The sequence below is a fragment of the Ranitomeya variabilis genome, chromosome 1, assembly GCF_051348905.1.
Source record: "Ranitomeya variabilis isolate aRanVar5 chromosome 1, aRanVar5.hap1, whole genome shotgun sequence".
In the NCBI taxonomy this organism is placed as follows: Eukaryota; Metazoa; Chordata; class Amphibia; order Anura; family Dendrobatidae; genus Ranitomeya; species Ranitomeya variabilis.
In genome coordinates this window covers 1,070,620,706-1,070,635,530 of record NC_135232.1, presented here as the reverse complement: position 1 = coordinate 1,070,635,530, position 14,825 = coordinate 1,070,620,706, and positions in this window count along the sequence as shown.

Below are 14,825 nucleotides of genomic sequence, written 5' to 3'. Positions count from 1 at the left end.
TGATTTTCATCTGATTCGTTTATTTCTTTTGAATACACATGTCACAAATATAATCAAAGAACTTGGTGCCCTACATTTGCCTGCTGCTGCCTCCTTCCTTACCTTTTCTATCAACGTCATGCCCCATGCCACTGTGCTAGCCACCTTGGAAGCAGGAAGAAATGGAGGGCAACAGGTAGAGAGACTGTGCATGAAAAATTTATAGTCCCTTTTCAGTATCAGGACGGAGGATTGCTTTAATACTATTGTTTAGCCATTTCTGTTCTGCTTTGGTATTGATGATAATACTGATACCTGAAACCATTTATGCATAGAAATTATAAGAAAAGCTTTTCAGGTAGGATATTGTTTGATTAAACTATACAGTATGTAAAACAATACAAAGCAAAGGTATTGTGTTTCAATGTTTTCACCTAAAAAAAATGACTAAAACAATAAGCCTAATGGTATGGTTTTCCACTAATTGACTATGTTAAAATATATACAAGGAGGCTCTAATGCTTAACCTGTCAGACCTCAAAATGAACAGAACATTACACTTGGTTAATAACTATTAATGAGTCACTCTCTAACTCAGGTTCATCAACAATGCCGAAGTCAAAACACAAGTATGTTCTGTTTCACACTGACCTCTGTTTGTAATCTCTTTCTATCTGTGTAAAACTGTGTGATTTTTTATTATTCCAGACTCTCTCATAAAAGCTTTTTGACCTCACCATTTTGACAAAACTGCCATATTCACACTTTTGGATCCTAATGGATGAACATGTAGGTGGGCTGCGCTGCTGGGGTGAATCAATTCTTCAGAAGTGATGACTCAAAAGAAATTTTATTCACAGCGTGTTTCAACGTCATACCAGCATCTTTTTCAAGTGAAAAAAACATTGGTTCATCCAAACTGAATCCAATATGTCCTGGAGGATTCATCCATCAGCCACGGGGCAGTAGCAGCTATTTTTCTTCATGCCTACATAACAGTTGTGCCTGTCAGCACTCTCCTACTCTCTGTCCATCGGGTATCACCCTATTGTGAGCTCTGCTTCACACTTCTAGATTTACACACATTCCCACATTTTGCTTAAAGGTAAACACGTATGTGCAACAGCTCCCATTAAAGAAGTTGTCCAATACAATAAACATTTTTTTTTCATAAATCTTGCTATTATGTGCCACTGAAAACATCTACTGTCTTTATTTTAGCAATATTACCTTTTATCATGCTGTAGCAGCACATCTTCAGTGCTGGATCCAGCTCTCATGGGGTTAATCGACAACTTCCTTTCTCCTGAGTTACTCTGCTCTAATACTACAAGTTCCATGATGCATTGCACTCGCCTGTAACTCTGCACCTGGCACACCCACTCCAAAACACAGCCCAACCCCTCCCTCCTCTGTCTTCAAAAAGATTTGTGATGTCATTTCTGTCCAACCTCCTCTTTTACATTTGTCCAACCCACACTCCATTACACACGGATAGATGGATAGATAGATGGATAGATATGGGATGGATAGATAGATACATACAGATATATCTATGTCTATTTCCATAGATATGTCCATATCCATATTTATAAACCCCTTCACCCCTGGAGCTTTTTTCGTTTATCGCTCCCCTTCTTTCCAGAGCTATAATTTTTCCATCAATATGGCCATGTGGGGGCTTATCTTTTGCGGGACAAGTTCTACTTTTGAACTACACCATTGGTTTTACCATGTCGTGTAACAGAAAATATGAAAAAAAGTCAAAGTGTGATGAAATTGCAAAAAAAGTGCAATCCCACACTTGTTTTTTGCTCGGCTTTTTTGCTAGGTTCACTAAATGCTAAGGCTGTGTGCACACGTTGTGGATTTGATTGCAATCCGCAGCATTTTTTGCCACACAGAATTGCATCAAATCCGCAGTGTAGTGCACAACCAATGTAAGTCTATGGGAGCCGCAGACTTGTTGTGAACATGCTGCGGAAAAGGCCGCACCGAAACGCAGTTTTTTTCTCTCGCAGCATGTCACTTCTTTTGTGCGGATCTGCAGCGTTTCTGTACCTTTAGACTTTCATTGAGTCAGGCACATCCGCAGCAAAACCGCAGATGTAAAAAAGATGTGCAGTTTAGATGCGGATGTGGGTCCGAGAAACGCTGCAGTTCAGGAGGAGGGAAGTGTGTGGGCAGTGACGGTGTGTGTGTATGTGTGTGCGAACGGGGTCTGCGGGCTGTTCGGATGTGTGCGGCGCGGTGCGGGACTGTTCAGGTGTGTGCGGGGTCTGCGGGCTGTTCGGATGTATGTGGGACTGTTCAGGTGTGTGCGGGGTCTGCGGGCTGTTCAGATGTGTGCGGGACTGTTCGGGTGTGTGTGGGACTGTTCGGGTGTGTGTGGGACTGTTCGGGTGTGTGCGGGCCTGTGAGGGGGGCTGTTATGGACCTGGTGGTTAGGAGCACCCGAAATGACCTGATGGTTAAAATGGAAAAACCTGGGACAAGCTCTGAGGAAGTGGTAACTCTACTGACCGCAATCCCTAATCCTATCACACACACTAGAAATAGCCGTGGAGCGTACCTAACTCTTCCTAGACGCCTCTTCACAGCCTAAGAGCTAACTACCCCTAAAGATAGAAATAGTAGCCTACCTTGTCTCAGAGAAATTCCCCAAAGTAAAGGTAGCCCCCCACAAATATTGACTGTGAGTTAAGAGGGAAGTAACAAACACAGGAATGAAACAGATTTTAGCAAAGGAGGCCGAATCTTCTCTAGACAGACAGAGGATAGGAAAGGGAACTATGCGGTCAGTATTAAAAACTACAAAAACCACGCAGAGTGTGCAAAAAGACCTCCACACCGACTCACGGTGTGGAGGTGCAGCTCTGCCCCCCAGAGCTTCCAGCTAGCAAGGAAATATCATAATAGCAAGCTGGACTAGAAACATAGCATGTACTGAGAAATATATTCAAAAACCAATAAACAGCAAATGGACAAGCGAGGACTTGGCAGGTCATCTGAGAAATCCAAGAGAGATCTGAACCAGTACTGAGACATTGACAGCTGGCATGAATTAACAACCTGGGCAGAGTTAAATAGGGAAGCCAGCAGCAGCAATAAACGAGGGCAGCTGAGAAAGCCAACCTCAAAGATCAGCAGTTCCACTTAAAGCCACCAGAGGGTGTCCAAGGACAGAACTCACCAAAGTACCATTCACGACCACAGGAGGGAGCCCGAGAACGGAATTCACAACAGTACCCCCCCCCCCTTGAGGAGGGGTCACCGAACCCTCACCAGAGCCCCCAGGCCGATCAGGACGAGCCAAAAGAGAGGCACGAACCAAATCGGCAGCATGGACATCGGAGGCAACAACCCAGGAATTATCCTCCTGACCATAGCCCTTCCATTTAACCAGGTACTGAAGCTTCCGTCTTGAAATACGAGAATCTAAAATCTTCTTTACCACATACTCCAACTCCCCCTCAACCAACACCGGAGCAGGAGGATCAACGGAAGGAACCATAGGTGCCACAAATCTCCGCAACAACGACCTATGGAACACATTATGGATGGCAAAAGAAGCTGGAAGGGCCAAACGAAACGACACAGGATTAATAATTTCAGAAATCTTATAAGGACCAATGAAACGAGGCTTGAACTTAGGAGAAGAAACCTTCATAGGAACAAAACGAGAAGACAACCAAACCAAATCCCCAACATGAAGTCGGGGACCAACACAGCGACGGCGGTTAGCAAAACGTTGCACCTTCTCCTGAGACAACGTCAAATTGTCCACCACGTGAGTCCAAATTTGCTGCAACCTGTCCACTATAGAATCCACACCAGGACAGTCAGAAGGCTCAACCTGCCCTGAAGAAAAACGAGGATGAAAACCAGAATTACAAAAAAAAGGCGAAACCAAGGTAGCAGAACTAGCCCGATTATTAAGGGCGAACTCGGCCAATGGCAAGAAGGTCACCCAATCATCCTGATCAGCAGAGACAAAGCATCTCAGATAGGTCTCCAAGGTCTGATTAGTTCGTTCGGGTGTCCAAGGACAGAACTCACCAAAGTACCATTCACGACCACAGGAGGGAGCCCGAGAACGGAATTCACAACAGGGGGTCTTTTGGGGTTGTGTGTGCAGACATCATCCGATGGGACTACAAGTACGCCGCATCCAGTCTGCAGCTAATTCGAATGTAATCCGGACAGTGGACACGCACCCTACACTATCCATACTGTTGTGAAATTGGATTTTGGGCTCCCCCGGTGGCCACTGGTGGAATTGAACTGGTGTGCATCATCCCCTCTGTTCACCTGTTTCCATCAGGATGTGGGAGTCGCTATTTAACCTTGCTCCTCTGTCACTTCCATGCCGGTCAACATTGTAATCAGAAGCCTTTCTGTGCATGTTCCTGCTGCTAGACAACTCCCAGCTAAGTTGGACTTTAGTCCTCGTTTGTTTTTGCATTTTGTTCCAGTTCACAGCTGTAGTTTCGTTTCTGTGTCTGGAAAGCTCTTGTGATCTGAAATTGCCACTCTGATGTTATGAGTTAATACTAGAGTCTTAAAGTAATTTCAGGATGGCGTTTTGATAGGGTTTTCAGCTGACCATGAAAGTGCCCTTTCTGTCTTCCTGCTATCTAGTAAGCGGACCTCAATTTTGCTAAACCTATTTTCATACTACGTTTGTCATTTCATCTAAAATCACCGCCAATATATGTGGGGGCCTCTGTCTGCCTATCGGGGAAATTTCTCTAGAGGTGAGCCAGGACTATATTTTCCTCTGCCAGGATTAGTTAGTCCTCCGGCCGGCGCTGGGCGTCTAGGGATAAAAAACGTAGGCAACGCTACCCGGCTACTGTTAGTTGTGCGGCAGGTTTAGTTCATGGTCAGTTTAGTTTCCATCCTTCCAAGAGCTAGTATTTATGTTTGCTGGGCTATGTTCTCTTGCCATTGAGAACCATAACAGTTTGACCGGCCCCAAATGGTTAAATTAATTGACAGAGAAAGGAGAGAAAAAAGAAGTCTGCTGAAGATTTTTTTTTTTTTCCCCTTCCCTTCAGTTCTGAGTGTGCTTGTAATTGAATCTCTTGCAAGTCTGCCTATATTGCAGCCTTTCTCTCTCTCTCTCTCCTTCTAATCCTGGAATGGCTCTGTGTTCACCTGTTTAAAATGGATATTCAGAGTTTAGCTGCAGGTTTGAATAATCTCACCACGAAAGTTCAAAATTTACAAGATTTTGTTGTTCATGTTCCTATATCTGAACCTAGAATTCCTTTGCCTGAATTTTTCTCGGGGAATAGATCTTGCTTTCAAAATTTCAAAAATAATTGCAAGTTGTTTTTGTCCCTGAAATCTCGCTCTGCTGAAGATCCTGCTCAGCAGGTCAGGATTGTGATTTCCTTGCTCCGGGGCGACCCTCAGGATTGGGCTTTTGCATTGGCTCCAGGGGATCCTGCGTTGCTCAATGTGGATGCGTTTTTTCTGGCCTTGGGGTTGCTTTATGAGGAACCTCAGTTAGAGCTTCAGGCGGAAAAGGCCTTGATGTCCCTATCTCAGGGGCAAGACGAAGCTGAAATATACTGCCAGAAATTCCGTAAATGGGCTGTGCTTACTCAGTGGAATGAGTGCGCCCTGGCGGCGAATTTCAGAGAGGGTCTCTCTGATGCCATTAAGGATGTTATGGTGGGGTTCCCTGTGCCTGCGGGTCTGAATGAGTCCATGACAATGGCTATCCAGATCGATAGGCGTCTGCGGGAGCGCAAACCTGTGCACCATTTGGCGGTGTCTACTGAGAAGACGCCAGAGAATATGCAATGTGATAGAATTCTGTCCAGAAGTGAACGGCAGAATTTAAGACGAAAAAATGGGTTGTGCTTCTATTGCGGTGATTCAACTCATGTTATATCAGCATGCTCTAAGCGTACTAAGAAGCTTGATAAGTCTGTTTCAATTGGCACTTTACAGTCTAAGTTTATTCTATCTGTGACCCTGATTTGTTCTTTATCATCTATTACCGCGGATGCCTATGTCGACTCTGGCGCCGCTTTGAGTCTTATGGATTGGTCCTTTGCCAAACGCTGTGGGTATGATTTGGAGCCTCTTGAAACTCCTATACCCCTGAAGGGGATTGACTCCACCCCATTGGCTAGTAATAAACCACAATACTGGACACAAGTAACTATGCGGATTAATCCGGATCATCAGGAGATTATTCGCTTTCTTGTGCTGTATAACCTACATGATGTGTTGGTGCTTGGATTGCCATGGCTGCAATCTCATAACCCAGTCCTTGACTGGAAAGCTATGTCTGTGTTAAGCTGGGGATGTAAGGGGACGCATGGGGACGTACCTGTGGTTTCCATTTCATCATCTATTCCCTCTGAGATTCCTGAATTCTTGACTGAATATCGTGACGTTTTTGAAGAACCTAAGCTTGGTTCATTACCTCCGCACCGGGAGTGCAATTGTGCCATAGATTTGATTCCGGGTAGTAAATACCCTAAGGGTCGTTTATTTAATCTGTCTGTGCCTGAACATGCTGCTATGCGAGAATATATAAAGGAGTCCTTGGAAAAGGGACATATTCGTCCTTCGTCATCTCCCTTAGGAGCCGGTTTTTTCTTTGTGGCTAAGAAAGATGGCTCTTTGAGGCCGTGTATTGATTATCGGCTTTTGAATAAAATCACGGTTAAATATCAATATCCGTTGCCACTGCTGACTGATTTGTTTGCTCGCATAAAGGGGGCCAAGTGGTTCTCTAAGATAGATCTCCGTGGGGCGTATAATTTGGTGCGAATTAAGCAGGGGGATGAGTGGAAGACCGCATTTAATACGCCCGAGGGCCACTTTGAGTATTTGGTGATGCCTTTTGGTCTTTCAAATGCCCCTTCAGTCTTTCAGTCCTTTATGCATGACATTTTCCGTGATTATTTGGATAAATTTATGATTGTGTATCTGGATGATATTTTGATTTTTTCGGATGACTGGGACTCTCATGTCCAGCAGGTCAGGAGGGTTTTTCAGGTTTTGCGGTCTAATTCCTTGTGTGTGAAGGGTTCTAAGTGTGTTTTTGGGGTTCAGAAGATTTCCTTTTTGGGATATATTTTTTCCCCCTCTTCCATCGAGATGGATCCTGTCAAGGTTCAGGCTATTTGTGATTGGACGCAACCTTCTTCTCTTAAGAGTCTTCAGAAATTTTTGGGCTTTGCTAACTTTTATCGTCGATTTATTGCTGGTTTTTCTGATGTTGTTAAACCATTGACTGATTTGACTAAGAAGGGTGCTGATGTTGCTGATTGGTCCCCTGCTGCTGTGGAGGCCTTTCGGGAGCTTAAGCGCCGCTTTTCTTCCGCCCCTGTGTTGCGTCAGCCTGATGTTGCTCTTCCTTTTCAGGTTGAGGTTGACGCTTCTGAAATCGGAGCTGGGGCGGTTTTGTCGCAGAGAAGTTCCGATTGTTCCGTGATGAGACCTTGTGCCTTTTTCTCGCGTAAATTTTCGCCCGCCGAGCGGAATTATGATGTTGGGAATCGGGAGCTTTTGGCCATGAAGTGGGCTTTTGAGGAGTGGCGTCATTGGCTTGAGGGGGCTAGACATCAGGTGGTGGTATTGACTGACCACAAAAATCTAATTTATCTTGAGTCCGCCAGACGCCTGAATCCTAGACAGGCACGCTGGTCGTTGTTTTTCTCTCGGTTTAATTTTGTGGTGTCCTACCTGCCGGGTTCTAAGAATGTTAAGGCGGATGCCCTTTCTAGGAGTTTTGAGCCTGACTCCCCTGGTAACTCTGAACCTACAGGTATCCTTAAGGATGGAGTGATATTGTCTGCCATTTCTCCAGACCTGCGGCGGGCCTTGCAGGAGTTTCAGGCGGATAGACCTGATCGTTGCCCACCTGGTAGACTGTTTGTTCCTGATGATTGGACCAGTAAAGTCATTTCTGAGGTTCACTCTTCTGCGTTGACAGGTCATCCTGGAATCTTTAGTACCAGGGATTTGGTGGCAAGGTCCTTCTGGTGGCCTTCCCTGTCTCGAGATGTGCGAGGCTTTGTGCAGTTTTGTGACGTTTGTGCTCGGGCCAAGCCTTGTTGTTCTCGGGCTAGTGGATTGTTGTTGCCCTTGCCTATCCCGAAGAGGCCCTGGACGCACATCTCGATGGATTTTATTTCGGATCTTCCTGTTTCTCAGAAGATGTCTGTCATCTGGGTGGTGTGTGACCGTTTCTCTAAGATGGTCCATTTGGTTCCCCTGCCTAAGTTGCCTTCTTCTTCCGAGTTGGTTCCTCTGTTTTTTCAAAATGTGGTCCGTTTGCATGGTATTCCGGAGAATATCGTTTCTGACAGAGGAACCCAATTCGTGTCTAGATTTTGGCGAGCATTCTGTGCTAGGATGGGCATAGATTTGTCTTTCTCGTCTGCTTTCCATCCTCAGACTAATGGCCAGACCGAGCGGACAAATCAGACCTTGGAGACATATTTGAGGTGTTTTGTGTCTGCAGATCAGGATGATTGGGTTGCTTTTTTGCCTTTAGCGGAGTTTGCCCTCAATAATCGGGCCAGCTCTGCCACCTTGGTGTCTCCTTTTTTCTGTAATTCGGGGTTTCATCCTCGATTTTCTTCTGGTCAGGTGGAATCTTCGGATTGTCCTGGAGTGGATGCTGTGGTGGAGAGGTTGCATCAGATTTGGGGGCAGGTAGTGGACAATTTGAAGTTGTCCCAGGAGAAGACTCAGCTTTTTGCCAACCGCCGGCGTCGGGTTGGTCCTCGGCTTTGTGTTGGGGACTTGGTGTGGTTGTCTTCTCGTTTTGTCCCTATGAGGGTTTCTTCTCCTAAGTTTAAGCCTCGGTTCATCGGCCCGTACAAGATATTGGAGATTCTTAACCCTGTGTCCTTCCGTTTGGACCTCCCTGCATCTTTTTCTATTCATAATGTTTTTCATCGGTCATTGTTGCGCAGGTATGAGGTACCGGTTGTGCCTTCCGTTGAGCCTCCTGCTCCGGTGTTGGTTGAGGGCGAGTTGGAGTACGTTGTGGAAAAAATCTTGGACTCCCGGGTTTCCAGACGGAAACTCCAGTATCTGGTCAAATGGAAGGGATACGGTCAGGAGGATAATTCTTGGGTGACTGCCTCTGATGTTCATGCCTCCGATCTGGTCCGTGCCTTTCATAGGGCTCATCCTGATCGCCCTGGTGGTTCTGGTGAGGGTTCGGTGCCCCCTCCTTGAGGGGGGGTACTGTTGTGAAATTGGATTTTGGGCTCCCCCGGTGGCCACTGGTGGAATTGAACTGGTGTGCATCATCCCCTCTGTTCACCTGTTTCCATCAGGATGTGGGAGTCGCTATTTAACCTTGCTCCTCTGTCACTTCCATGCCGGTCAACATTGTAATCAGAAGCCTTTCTGTGCATGTTCCTGCTGCTAGACAACTCCCAGCTAAGTTGGACTTTAGTCCTCGTTTGTTTTTGCATTTTGTTCCAGTTCACAGCTGTAGTTTCGTTTCTGTGTCTGGAAAGCTCTTGTGATCTGAAATTGCCACTCTGATGTTATGAGTTAATACTAGAGTCTTAAAGTAATTTCAGGATGGCGTTTTGATAGGGTTTTCAGCTGACCATGAAAGTGCCCTTTCTGTCTTCCTGCTATCTAGTAAGCGGACCTCAATTTTGCTAAACCTATTTTCATACTACGTTTGTCATTTCATCTAAAATCACCGCCAGTATATGTGGGGGCCTCTGTCTGCCTATCGGGGAAATTTCTCTAGAGGTGAGCCAGGACTATATTTTCCTCTGCCAGGATTAGTTAGTCCTCCGGCCGGCGCTGGGCGTCTAGGGAAAAAAAACGTAGGCAACGCTACCCGGCTACTGTTAGTTGTGCGGCAGGTTTAGTTCATGGTCAGTTTAGTTTCCATCCTTCCAAGAGCTAGTATTTATGTTTGCTGGGCTATGTTCTCTTGCCATTGAGAACCATAACACCATACATCTATCAATAGATATATCTATCCAGATATATCTATAGATAGATATAGGAATAGGTAGATGTATGCATCTATAGATCTATCTATATGTAGATCTGTCTATCCATCTCATCTATCATCTATCTGTCTAGCTGTGTGTGTAATGGAGTGTGGGTTGGACAATAATGACATCACAAATCTTTTTTTTGTTCAATAATACATCTTTATTTAGCTTTCAAAAACGTATACAAAAATGCACAAAAAACACGCAAAAAACGCAAAAAAAAAACGCACCAAGAACTGCATCAAAACCACACAAAAAATCCGCATCAAAACCACGCAAAAAACATGAAAAAAACGTGAAAAAAATGCATCCAAAACGCAGCGGCGTTTTCTGCAAGGAGATGCAGATTTTGTGCAGAAAATTCAGCACCCAACGTGTGCACACAGCCTAAAACTGACCTGCTATTATGATTCTCCAGGTCATTACGAGTTCATAGACACCAAACAAGTCTAGGTTATTTTTTATCTAAGTGGTGAAAAAAAATTCCAAAGTTTGCTAAAAAGAAATAAAATAATTGTGCCATTTTCCGATACCCGTAGCATCTATATTTTCTGAGATATCGTGTTGGGTGAGGGCTAATTTTTTGCGCGACGAGCTGACGTTTTTAATGATACCACTTTTGTGCAGATACGTTCTTTTGATCGCCCATAATTGCATTTTTATGCAGTGTCGTGGCGACCAAAAAAACGTAATTTTTTCTTTTGATTTTTTTTCTAGCTATGCCGTTTAGCGATCATGTACATTTTTTTTTTGTATTGAAAACAGCTGACATGTTGTGGCTTTGAAGTGGGCTCACCGCCGAAGCCCACCTCAAAGCGAGGAATACTGCCAGCTGACATACTATTCTGTCAGCTGGCAGAAAGGGGTTAATAAACAATATGTTTCAGTTAAAAAAAAAAGAAAAAAAAATGGCGTGGGCTCTCGCAAAATTTTCTGCGCCAGAGGGGGAAAGCCAACGGCCGGGGGCCAATATTTGTAGCCTGCTATGAATATCAGCCCACAGCTGTCTACGTAGCCTTTACTGGCTATTAAAATAGGGGGATCCCCAAAAAAAATTACGTGGAGTCCCCCTATATTTTATAGCCAGAAAGGCTATGCAGACAGCTGCGGGCTGATATTCATAGCCTAGGGAGGGGCCATGTATATTTGTCCCCCCAGCTACAAATACCAGTCCGCAGCCTGTTATGACCTGGTGGTCAAGAGGCCACACTGATATGACCTGGTGGCTAAAACGCAACATGGGACGAGCTCTGAGAAGGTGGTATCTCTACTGACCGCAGTCCCTAATCCTAACAACAACACTAGTAATAGCCGTGGGATGTTCCTGACTCTCCCTAGACACCTCTTCACAGCCTAAGAACTAACTACCCCTAAAGAAGGAAATAGAAAGCTATCTTGCCTCAGAGAAAACCCCAAAAGGAAAGACAGCCCCCCACAAATATTGGCTGTGAGTTAAGAGGGAAATGACGTACACAGAATTTAAATCAGATTTCAGCAAAGGAGGCCAATTCTAAACTTGATAGACAGAGAGAAAAGGATACTGTGCGGTCAGTATTAAAAACTACAAAATCCACGCAGAGTTTACAAAAATGAACTCCACACTGACTCACGGTGTGGAGGGGCAAATCTGCTTTTCCAGAGCTTCCAGCTAGCCTGAATATGACATAGTGACAAGCTGGAAAAAAGAGACATATTTGCAGAGCAACAGAGTCCAAGCAAATGGACAAACAAGAACTAGCAAAAACTTATCTTTTGCTGACAAGGACAGGCCATATGAGAAATCCAAGGAGAGAACCAAATCCAACTAAGAACATTGGCAGCTGGCATGAACTAAAGCCCAGAGCAGGTTTAAATAACAAACCCAGGCAAGGCGATTAGTGAAGGCAGCTGCCACAGCTACCCAAAGGAGCAGCAGTTCCACTCGAAACCACCAGAGGGAGCCCAAGGGCAGAACTCACAAAAATACCATTAGCAACCACAGGAGGGAGCTCCAGAACGCAATTCACAACAGCAGCCGCCCCAGAAATGGCGAATCTGTAAGATTCCGGCACTTAGCCCCTCTCTTCCCACTCCCGTGTAGCGGTGGGATATGGGGTAATAAGGGGTTAATGTCACCTTGCTATTGTAAGGTGACATTAAGCTGGGCTAATAACAGAGAGGAGTCAATAAGACACCTATCCGTTATTAATCCAGTAGTAATAAAAAGTTAATAAAACACACACACATTAGGAAAAAAGTATTTTATTATTCTTCATTTAACCATATTTACCATACTTCAGCGCCTGCAAAAAATGTAAAATAATAAACCGTATACTACCTGTCTGCCGTAGTCCAATTAATAACGAGTGTCCCACGACGATCTCCCCTATAGAACAGTGACATCGGGTGATGTCACTGCTCTATAGGACCCTCAGTGACACTCTGACAGGAGACAATGGCTCCTGCAGTGTATCACTGAGGTTACTATAGTTCACCGGTCTCACTTTATGGCAAAAAGCTGTGTGGGAACTTTCTCATACAGCAATGCCATAAAGTGAGACTAGGGACTATTTTCTCACAGGGGCGTAGGAATACATTGTGGAAGGATACCTTCCTCCCCTCATTGTGTTCCTGGAGCCCCTGGTGAGCGGTCACATCAGCTGATGCTCCTGCTCTCCACGGGAGATCGTCGAGGGACACTCGTTTTAATTGGATTTCTGCGGATCAGGGAGTATAGTGTTTGTTTATTATATTAATCTTTTTTACAGATGACACTGGCTTCGGGGAACAAAGTGACAAGTGATGGTGAGTATGTACTCTATGTTACATGTACTGTATGTCTATATGTATGTTGTATGTATGTACTGTATGTATGTACTGTACGTGGCAAGTCGCATGATGTCACATGTTGCATGTCATCGCATGCCTTCACATGTCGCATGGTGCATGTCGCATGATGTCACATGTCACATGTCGCATGATGTCACATGCTGCATGTCGTCACATGATGTCGCATGCTGTATGTCGCATGGCGCAAGTCATCGCATGGCGCATGTCGTCGCATGGCGCATGCTGCATGTCATCGCATGTTGTCGCATGTTGCATGGCGAATGTCGTCGCATGTTGGCGCATGCTGCATGTCGCATGTCGGCGCATGGCGCATGTCGGCGCATGGCGCATGCTGCATGTCATTGCATGTTGTCGCATGGCGCATGTTGTCGCATGTCGTTGCATGCTGCATGGCGCATGGTGCATGCTGCATGTCGTCGCACGGCGCATAACGCATGTCGTCGCATGGCGCATGTCGTCGCATGCCGCATTTCGTTGCATGGTGCATGTCGTCGCATGTTGCATGCTACATGCTGCATGTTGTCGCATGCTGCATGGCGCATGTCGGCGCATGCTGCATGGTGCATGTCAGCACATGCTGAATGTCGTCGCATGGTGCATGCCATCGCATGCCGCATGCCGCATTTCATCGCATGGCGCCGCATGGTGCATGTCGTCGCATGTTGTCACATGTCGCATGATGCATGTTGTTGCATGTCGTCACATGTCGCATGGCGCCGCATGGTGCATGTCATCGCATGTCCTGTATGTGTGTTCTATGTATGTATGTACTGTATATGTGTGTTTTTTTTTTTTACATTCAACACATTAGCCGGATGATGGGACTACTACTGTCCCATTATTGGCTAATGTGTCACTCACTGTCACTGTAGCAGGCAGAGCCCGATGGAACTTGTAGTCCCATCGGACAATGCCTGCACACAGAGAGAGAGACAAACACACACCCCAAAGACCACCCCCCGCAGCAGACCCAGCACATACCGGCGCCGGCCCCCACATACCAGCACCGGCCTGTTATGATCCAGTGACCTTGGAGCTGCATGAGAGACTTTCTCAGTAGTAGGTGGTACCTGTACTGACCGCAAACCCTAAACTAACACCGCAACTAGAAGTAGCCGTGGGATGTACCTAACACATCCTAGACACCTCGAAACAGCCGGAGGACTAAATACCCCTATAGATGGAAATGGGAATTCTATCTTGCCTCAGAGCAGAACCCCAGAGGATAGGCAGCCCCCCACAAATATTGACCGTGAGTATAAGAGGAAAAACACACGCAGGCAGAAAAACAGGATTTAGCAAAAGAGGCACTTCTAGCTAAACAGAAAAGGATAGGACAGAATTCTAAGCGGTCAGTATTAAAATCCTAAAAATATCCACAGCAGATAATACAAATAAACTACATCTAATGAAAGACATAGAAAGTATATCTGCATCTCCTGAGAATCCAGCATGACTGAAAAATCCAAACAAAGTCTAAGCTGGACAAAAACACAATGAATTGCACTGAATTGCAAAGCACACTGCATGTGTGCACAGAGACAAAAAAACAGACACTTATCTTAGCTGAATTGGCAGCAGGGCATGAGGAGCCAGAGAGAGATGCAATCCCTCCATGTACAATGGACAACTGGCATGGACTCATGGATCCTGCACACCTAAATACCTAATAGAGCTGCAATCAGCAGAAACACCTGCCCGGATTACAACCCCAAGACAACTGCACTACCACCAACAACCACCGGAGGGAGCCCAAGAGCAGAATTCACAACAGTACCCCCCCTTGAAGAGGGGTCACCAAATCCTCACCAGAGCCCCCAGGTCGATCAGGACGAGCCAGATGAAAGGCACGGACCAAATCAGCAGCATGGACATCAGAGGCAAAAACCCAAGAATTATCCTCCTGGCCATAACCCTTCCATTTGACAAGGTACTGAAGCCTCCGCCTCGAAAAGCGAGAATCCAAAATCTTCTCAACCACATACTCCAACTCCCCATCAACCAACACAG